Genomic DNA, 7592 nt, shown 5'->3' on the forward strand with positions numbered 1-7592 from the left:
GCTCTGCAATTTTTTAAGCAATTCAGGCACCATAAATAGTCACAACATTGAAGGATCTACACCAGTTAGTTTATTTATGGTTATAACATAGTATCCCTTCCACACTTGACTGATGCTCTTCTGCTTATGCATTCTAGAGTTAGTTTAGCACTCTGATGTACGGAGTCCTATTGGGAGCTCATAGGAAGCAGCATCCCAAGTAAAACCAAATGTCCATCCAGTCCTTATCCCCACAGTGCCACATAGGATACAGTATGTAGATGCTCAGAATAGGGTATATGCACTTATTTAGATATAGGGCACATACTGAGAAACCGTCTGAAAAAGTACTTTATCAACAAACTCAAATTTCTCCACATTGATCCATTACCAGCACTACATGATGCTGAACAGGTAGACATTAACACTTTTTTCCCCCCAAAATATAACTTGATATACACATTGCTAACTGTATTTTATTTGAACGAAAAGTAAGCAAATATTTTATATTGTTACTTTAAACAGCATCCTGGGCATCTTCCTCACAAAGATGCTGTCCTTCTGAAGTCGTGGTTTGACAGAGAGGAAGTGCTTTTTCAATACTTTTTTTTCCTAAGCTTGATTTCTGCCCCCCCCACCCCCCCACCCCGAAAACAAAGGTATAAAAAAAATCTGAGTACAATTTTGCTAGGAGTAGTACAAAAACCTCATTACAATAAAAATCCTCACCACAAGGATATGCCCCAAACAATAAGTTAAATGATAACACTTCAAGATTTTCCTAATGTGAACTGCATCCAGCTCATGGCCTCAGACTCTTCCCATACAAGGTTTCATTTTGACTTCGGATGGAAATGGTGTAACTAAATTTAAAGAGAAGCTAGCAAGACAAAAGGTCAGACCTGCAAAGCTTATTTTGACCTCTGAGTGCTCATTGGCAGGATGGAAGACCTATGAATTTATCCACTGACTGTTTACTGTTCTCCTATAGAATTATCTCTGTGTTTGTTAATATTCTGACTTTCACAAACAGGAAGCAAGTGTTATGAAGTTAAAATAAAATAGGCTTGCTGTAATCTCATCCAAACATACATTTACCTTCAGCAGACCATATACATCGGATCTTATTAGTTTTCCAGTACCTGTTTTGAGAATAGACACTATTTCTTGAGAATGTTTCTGTCATTAAAGTAATGATACTGTAGTCAGTCAACTTAAATGAGATGTAAAGCCCTTTGTGTTACACTTAGCAGCCCTTCAGTGCTCAGTTTGCAGATTTTAAAATGTTAAAAGTGCACATTACATTCATTTCTCCCTGCATGTGTGCTTTAATGAAGACTTCAAGGGCACTTAGCTGTAGACAGAGAGGTAATTCAGGTTTGGGGTTTTTTTCCATTGCCTTTAGGAGCAGAGGGGGTAAACCACAGGGACTGGATGTGACAGAAGCTGCTGTGCAGGTTGATAGCTGTGGAGGAGCTGAAGCGAAGCTGGAGGGCTTGCAGAGCAGTGCTGTGTGGACAAGTTGCCTGTACCACAGCAGGAGGAGGAGATCATGGTGAAATGATAGCTAATGAGCAAAAGCCCTTGTAATCCTTGATAAATCTCTGCCTGTGCTGGGACATTATCCCAAAGTCTCTGACTTTGAAAGTCTCAGAGTCACCAGCCACCCCTCTGTTTTGTAGCCAGACTCACACAGGGTTTTCCACATAAACCTTCGACACAGCTGCTCAGAGGGACTTACTATCCATTTCTCCGGATTAAAGCATTATTTATCCTTTCACCTAAAGCTACAAAGCATGAAAAACAAAAGCATGAAACCAAGAAACAGATCTACAGGTCTTGTCCCTTAAACTTTCTTATCACATCAGGGATGACATTCCTCATCTCTGGGGGAAAAAAAAACCCACAACCAAAGCACAAAATGCCAACCAACCAACCAACCCACCCACTTCTCCTTTACTTCTTGTAACATTACCTACCTTTTTACAGGTCACACCAGCAAGTTAGCTTTTTCACCAACACACTTGGGCAGCTCTCAGAAATCCTATAAAAGCTTCTGTTCCGCACTCTGGAAGGGTGAAGTGTTTTAGTAAATACACTGTCAGTGGCTTTATATTCATTCTTCTGAAACTGTGCACCTGAGGCTGCCTTGGGCATTATTGTGTTAGTACTCCTTGTTGGTTCTCTAGCAGTCTCTTTACAGCTTCATGGAATTTCGCTCTATTTGTCCTGAAGATCATATATAAGCTTGGCAGTCCCCAGTTTGAAAATTAACAGGAAATCTGACTCATTCAAGCTCATAGGAAAAGCATGTATATATTTTGCCCAGTAATCACACAGCCACACAGAGACACAAAGGCAAACACAGTGGTCCCCTCTTCCCAGCCACTCAGTTCTGGTATTCTGGTATCCCCCAAGATGCATTCACTTAGCAAAGCCTTTGTTATGGTCAGGTTGTGAGGAGAATGAATCCCTACGTTGTATTCAGACAGGAAAAGAAAAGAGGTTACTAAGTTTATGTTAATTTTCCTGTGCAAATACATGTTAGTTTGTATGCCGGTTTTAGTCATTAAATTCTACCTGCCTGCCTCTCTTTTCCAACAACGAATGTCAAAAACACAGCTCTTGGGCATTAAATACAACCACTCATTTAAATACAGGGGCAATTTAATCATCTACTTTATGATAGATGATTAAATCTCATTATCTACTTTTTATTATTTGAAACATAGCAGTAGTTAAATTCGTTTTCCAGCAGAAAGCTAAATACCACGAAGTGTCAACAGAAAGAGTAACATTCAGCTGCTTGACTCTCTTTTGCCAACCAAGCCACTGATCTTTCAGAATAGCAGCAGACTGGGTAGGCCAGTGCTTGTCTATAGTTTCCATCTCTTGAGGAAAATACACCTTCAGCCTCTTTGGTCAGAATAATTCAAGACTTGGCAATGAGCAGAGTTCTCTGGGACTACATCCCTGCCTTTAAAAACTAAGTAATTACTTCTGTCTCTCTTTTAGACTCACTCCACATTTCTGTAACCTACAGCTTTATTCATGCGTTCAGCCAAAGACAATCCCCTCCCAGACACAGCAGGAACACCACAAATGCCTCTTCAAAAGTCTGGTGTATACAGTGCATTGACAGTATATCAAGGCAGGGCTTGCAGCACATGGTGAAGCCTGTCAGCACTTTGGTAGGCTGCCAAAAACCAAATAATCAGAAAAGACAGATACATCTTTGGCCTTCACCCAGAAGCTAAAAAAAAAGTTAACAGAAAGTACAGGGGCCTTCTTGCAGCCAAACATTGCTGATAAACTTCAGCCCTGGCACAATGTATCTGCCATGAGAAAGAAGATCCTTTGGAAGGGAGTATTTTGTTGGGAGCTTTTATGTCACGGTTTAACATGAGTTAAACGGAGTGGGTTTTCATTACATCTTAACATTTATTAAATTTTGCTCAAAATGCATAGCATTGAGAGAAAAGGGAAGAAAATGAAAAATGAGCATTTTTTAATTCTTACCATATTATTGGTGTTCTGACACCAATAAGAAAAAGACTTCATCCTTGATCTGTAAAGTAAAATCAAAATTTGTATTTGTTTTATATTAACAAGATCCACCGTGTATGAAGAGCTAACTTTGGTTTCCATTGTATACCTCATATCTGCTGATATTTACTGAACATACTATTTTGGTTTTTGATTCTAACTTCTGAAAAACGACAGTGATATTGGTTTCCTTTATGGGAAAAATTTGAGACTGAGTCATGATTTCTTTTCTAACAGAACCTAAAAATTCTAAGAAACAAACAACAAGAAGAAATGTCTTTTCTAATCTCTTCAAATCTTTCCAGAAGCTTGTTCTTTGTTTCATTCCCTACTAATTCTTTCTTCTGTACATTGGGTTTTTTTCTACTTTTCCTTCCTGTTCTCCATGCACTTCTTGAGTGCTTCTGCAGGGATATCTGCTCATAGCCACATCGCCCTCGCTTACCACATTCACAAATCTCACCTTCTGACTTGTGTAGCAGCCTGTATTTGAACAGTAGCTCCTGCTTTTTCCAGCTACAAAAAGCATGCATGCCCTCAGTGCAGGACTGCAGTCATGCCCAATAGCTGAAGGGGAGTTTCACAGTGTCAGTAATTAAAACATCTACTCTCTTAGTTTTGCTCATCATCCCACTGAAGTACAGAAGCAGGACATTCTGTATAGCCCAAAAAAGTGAGGGGAAAAGAAGTAACGACAGATTGCAAATGGCACATATGCAGCTATGCAGAGAGGCCAAAACCCAAAAGAGCATTCACGCATAGAGATCCTGCCACATCTAGCCTCTCATTACACATTTTCCTGAGCAAAACTTTTCTTCTTGACTGAGGGGCTCCAATACAGACAGAAATAGGGCATCTTCACAGAAAGTCTTGGGAGTGTTGCACTCCCTATTCCTCATTCCCTATGTGAAGCTGCATGTGGCCAGGGAGAGATGAAGCTGTGGAGGCCAGTGATGAAGCTCCTTCAGGAGAAGAGGAGTCCTGGGCTCTGGCTCTTGCTGGTGGCACCATTACACTTATCCAGTTATTCACAAAACAGATGGCAATGTGGTAGCAACCTAGTCAGCCACCTCTTTTGGCCAGTGATGTTCAATGCTATGCCTTGTGTCTCTCACATATCTGGAAACAGTACGTCCTCAAGGATGCTCTTCAAACTTTCTTGTTCTCCACTGTGTCTGCTGCAAATTCCAGATCCTGTTTGAACATCATCAGCCTCCTTCAACAGACAAAACAGCACCTGACCAAAGGTAGCTGCATGGCTACATACCTTCATTTAATGACAGTTCCATCTCGATGTCTTCATGTGCATATTTGCAGAAAAGCAAAATTCTTTACAAATCAACCACACTTCCAAGTTATGCTTCTTCTTTCTCTCATTTTAGGGTAGTTTCTGGTTCCTTTTAAAGTCTTGTTCCAGTCAGGTACTTTTCTGAGGTTAAAATCTCCTGGATTTCTCCAGCTGAGACCCTGAATCTTCCTCTTCACTTTCACTGCTGTGTATCTGCACCATGAAGTTGAGTTGAGCTGAGCTAACAAACCTCACAGAGGAATCAGAGGAATTCTCTCTGTGTTAACAAACTTTTGAATTAAGAAAGTGTGGGTAAACTGGCCAACCTTTGCTGGGAAACAGGGTGTTCACGGGCAAGAGTTAATGAGAAACTGATTCAATTTTCTGTTGGATAATGTCATTGTCTTGCTCAATTTCCTGCAAATACAGATGGCACCTGTGGTGGTTTTTAATTCTCTAATCTTTTTCTCCACTTTGCAGCCCTGTAAGTCCATGCTACAGCAAGCAGTCACTAACCTAAGTTCTTAAAAAGACACAAGGACCTCGTCTTACCTGTATAAGCTCAGCACACATGGAATTATCCTAGAGGGTGGGCCAAAGTGATGACACAAGGAATATACATTCCTACCACATATTTGCAATCTAAGACAATTGATGGGCGGGGGTGCTGGTGGGAGTGGATGGGGAAAAACAAAAGCAAAAAAACCCCACAAACAAAACCTGGGACATTGGTCCCTTTCACCCAGCTGGACCTGAAGCTTTTCTATGGCAGTAGTTGACTTCTCAGACAACACTCGTTTTCCTTCAGTTTGCACTCAAAAAACTAGTACATGTGAAGATCACTCCAGAATAACAACAACAAAGTTTAGTTTGAAAACTGAAAACTTAATTATGTTCTATCTCCTGGAGACCTGCCAACATATACTCCAATCCTTGTGTAAAGGTAAGTGGGAGGAAAGTGTCTGCTCCTTCAAGGGCATCTGGACAAGGACCTTATTCAATGAAGAAAAGGGATAAGGCCCTTCCAACCCTAACTATTCTATAATTCTATGATTCTATGATACTAAGAAAAGGATGAAGCCATAAACAAGACATGGAGACACAACTCTGACAAACAGATGGTGAAGCAGGCAGTGATGGGAACCAGACGTTGTCAGTCACACTAATTGTTGCGGTGAGTGACAGCATAGGAAAGTTTATTCCAGCAAGGTTATCTGGTAGGGGACCTTGTCAACTGGGACTAAGGGGAAAAGAGACAAAGACATAGATCTGGCAAAACAATGACATAACCCTACCACACTAATCGGTGGCCTATCAAGAAACCACTGGCACCACTTCCAGGAAGATCAGTTTGGACTTCGTAATGGCTGGGACTGTAAGCCAGGGGAGACCTGCACTGGGAAGGGGTGTGGGAATGGGCAGAGCTGTACAAATCCCTGGGAGATCCAGAGAGGAAGTGGTATGGGGAGGAACAAAGAGGGGGATATGCAAAAAAAGGTATAAAGGGGGACAGTCACATGTAAAATGGGTCTAGTCGGTGTATTTGTCTGGCTGAGCTCTTTGCATGGTCACCACAGTCTGTCCTCCGCAGGGGTGAGGGAGGTGAGTGAGGGGTTCTGTGCTAGTGACTGGAGGAGGGATATATATATCTGCTGATAAATACATATCAGCAAATAGTTGTACTTTCTGTTTTTTAAAGTGCAAACCATTGTCACTCTGAATTTGCAAAGGAATGCCAAATATAATCAATTTTAATTATTTTAATTGTACTGACCTCGGCTGCTCATCTACATGGATGTGCTATCAAACATTAGAGTATGTGTCCACGGCTGTAAACACATATTGAGAACCCTGATGGGCCAGCAGAGGACCTATGTAATCCATTTGCCAGATTACCATTTGCCCTGGTAATTTTCCCCAATTCAATTGCCCTCATACTGTATGTGGTACAGTCCTTTGCTGTGTATGCTGGCATACAGGTCACTGGGCTATTCCCCTTCCATGGGGTATGTTTTTGTTACAGCCTTAATAAATTACTTTCCCCATTGGTGCCTCGGAAGGCATCCGGAACAAATGAGTTGGATTTTAACATTAAAAATATTTTACTGTCTTCTGAATCCAATCTAATTCCTGAAGCCCCTAAATCATGCCAGCAAACATTTCACCCTCTGAACTACTATACGTGTTGGCTGAATCCCACACATTCCAGTCCCATTTCTGAGGGTTCCAATTTATTCCTGCCTCTGCAATCACTGCATACACTTTTTTCCTGTTTACTCAACCCCTTCACTTTCAATATTTATATTGGGCTACAGCTGCTTTTTTTACTACTGTTTGATAAGTATCCAATTTACCCATTAATAGTTGATTTGGGCACTGCAACATAATATTTTTCCCTGCAATTCACATACTTGCTTCTCCAAATCAATCTTATCCTTACATACTTGCTTCCTCTGCCGATTTCAGTATGCAGCCAGAAGAATCCACCCTCATCTCCCCAGAGCATTCACTTAAACATTTTGTGAACATTTCATTACCACAAGGGGTTCTGCCTCCATAAAACAGGAGTGCAAATTCTCACATAAACCATGACACAACCATTCAGCAGCCAAAGTACGATAAGGTAATTATTACCAGCCAAGAATATCCAGCTCTACATCTGTCTTAGCAACAGTTTTCTTTATCTTAAAAAAAAATGCCATTTTGTTTTGTATCCTGCTGACTATGCCGAATTGTCCTGCTAATGGGCAGGGTATGCAACAAATGACCACACACTAGC

This window comes from Lathamus discolor, chromosome 5, assembly GCF_037157495.1.
Source record: "Lathamus discolor isolate bLatDis1 chromosome 5, bLatDis1.hap1, whole genome shotgun sequence".
Lineage (NCBI taxonomy): Eukaryota > Metazoa > Chordata > Aves > Psittaciformes > Psittacidae > Lathamus > Lathamus discolor.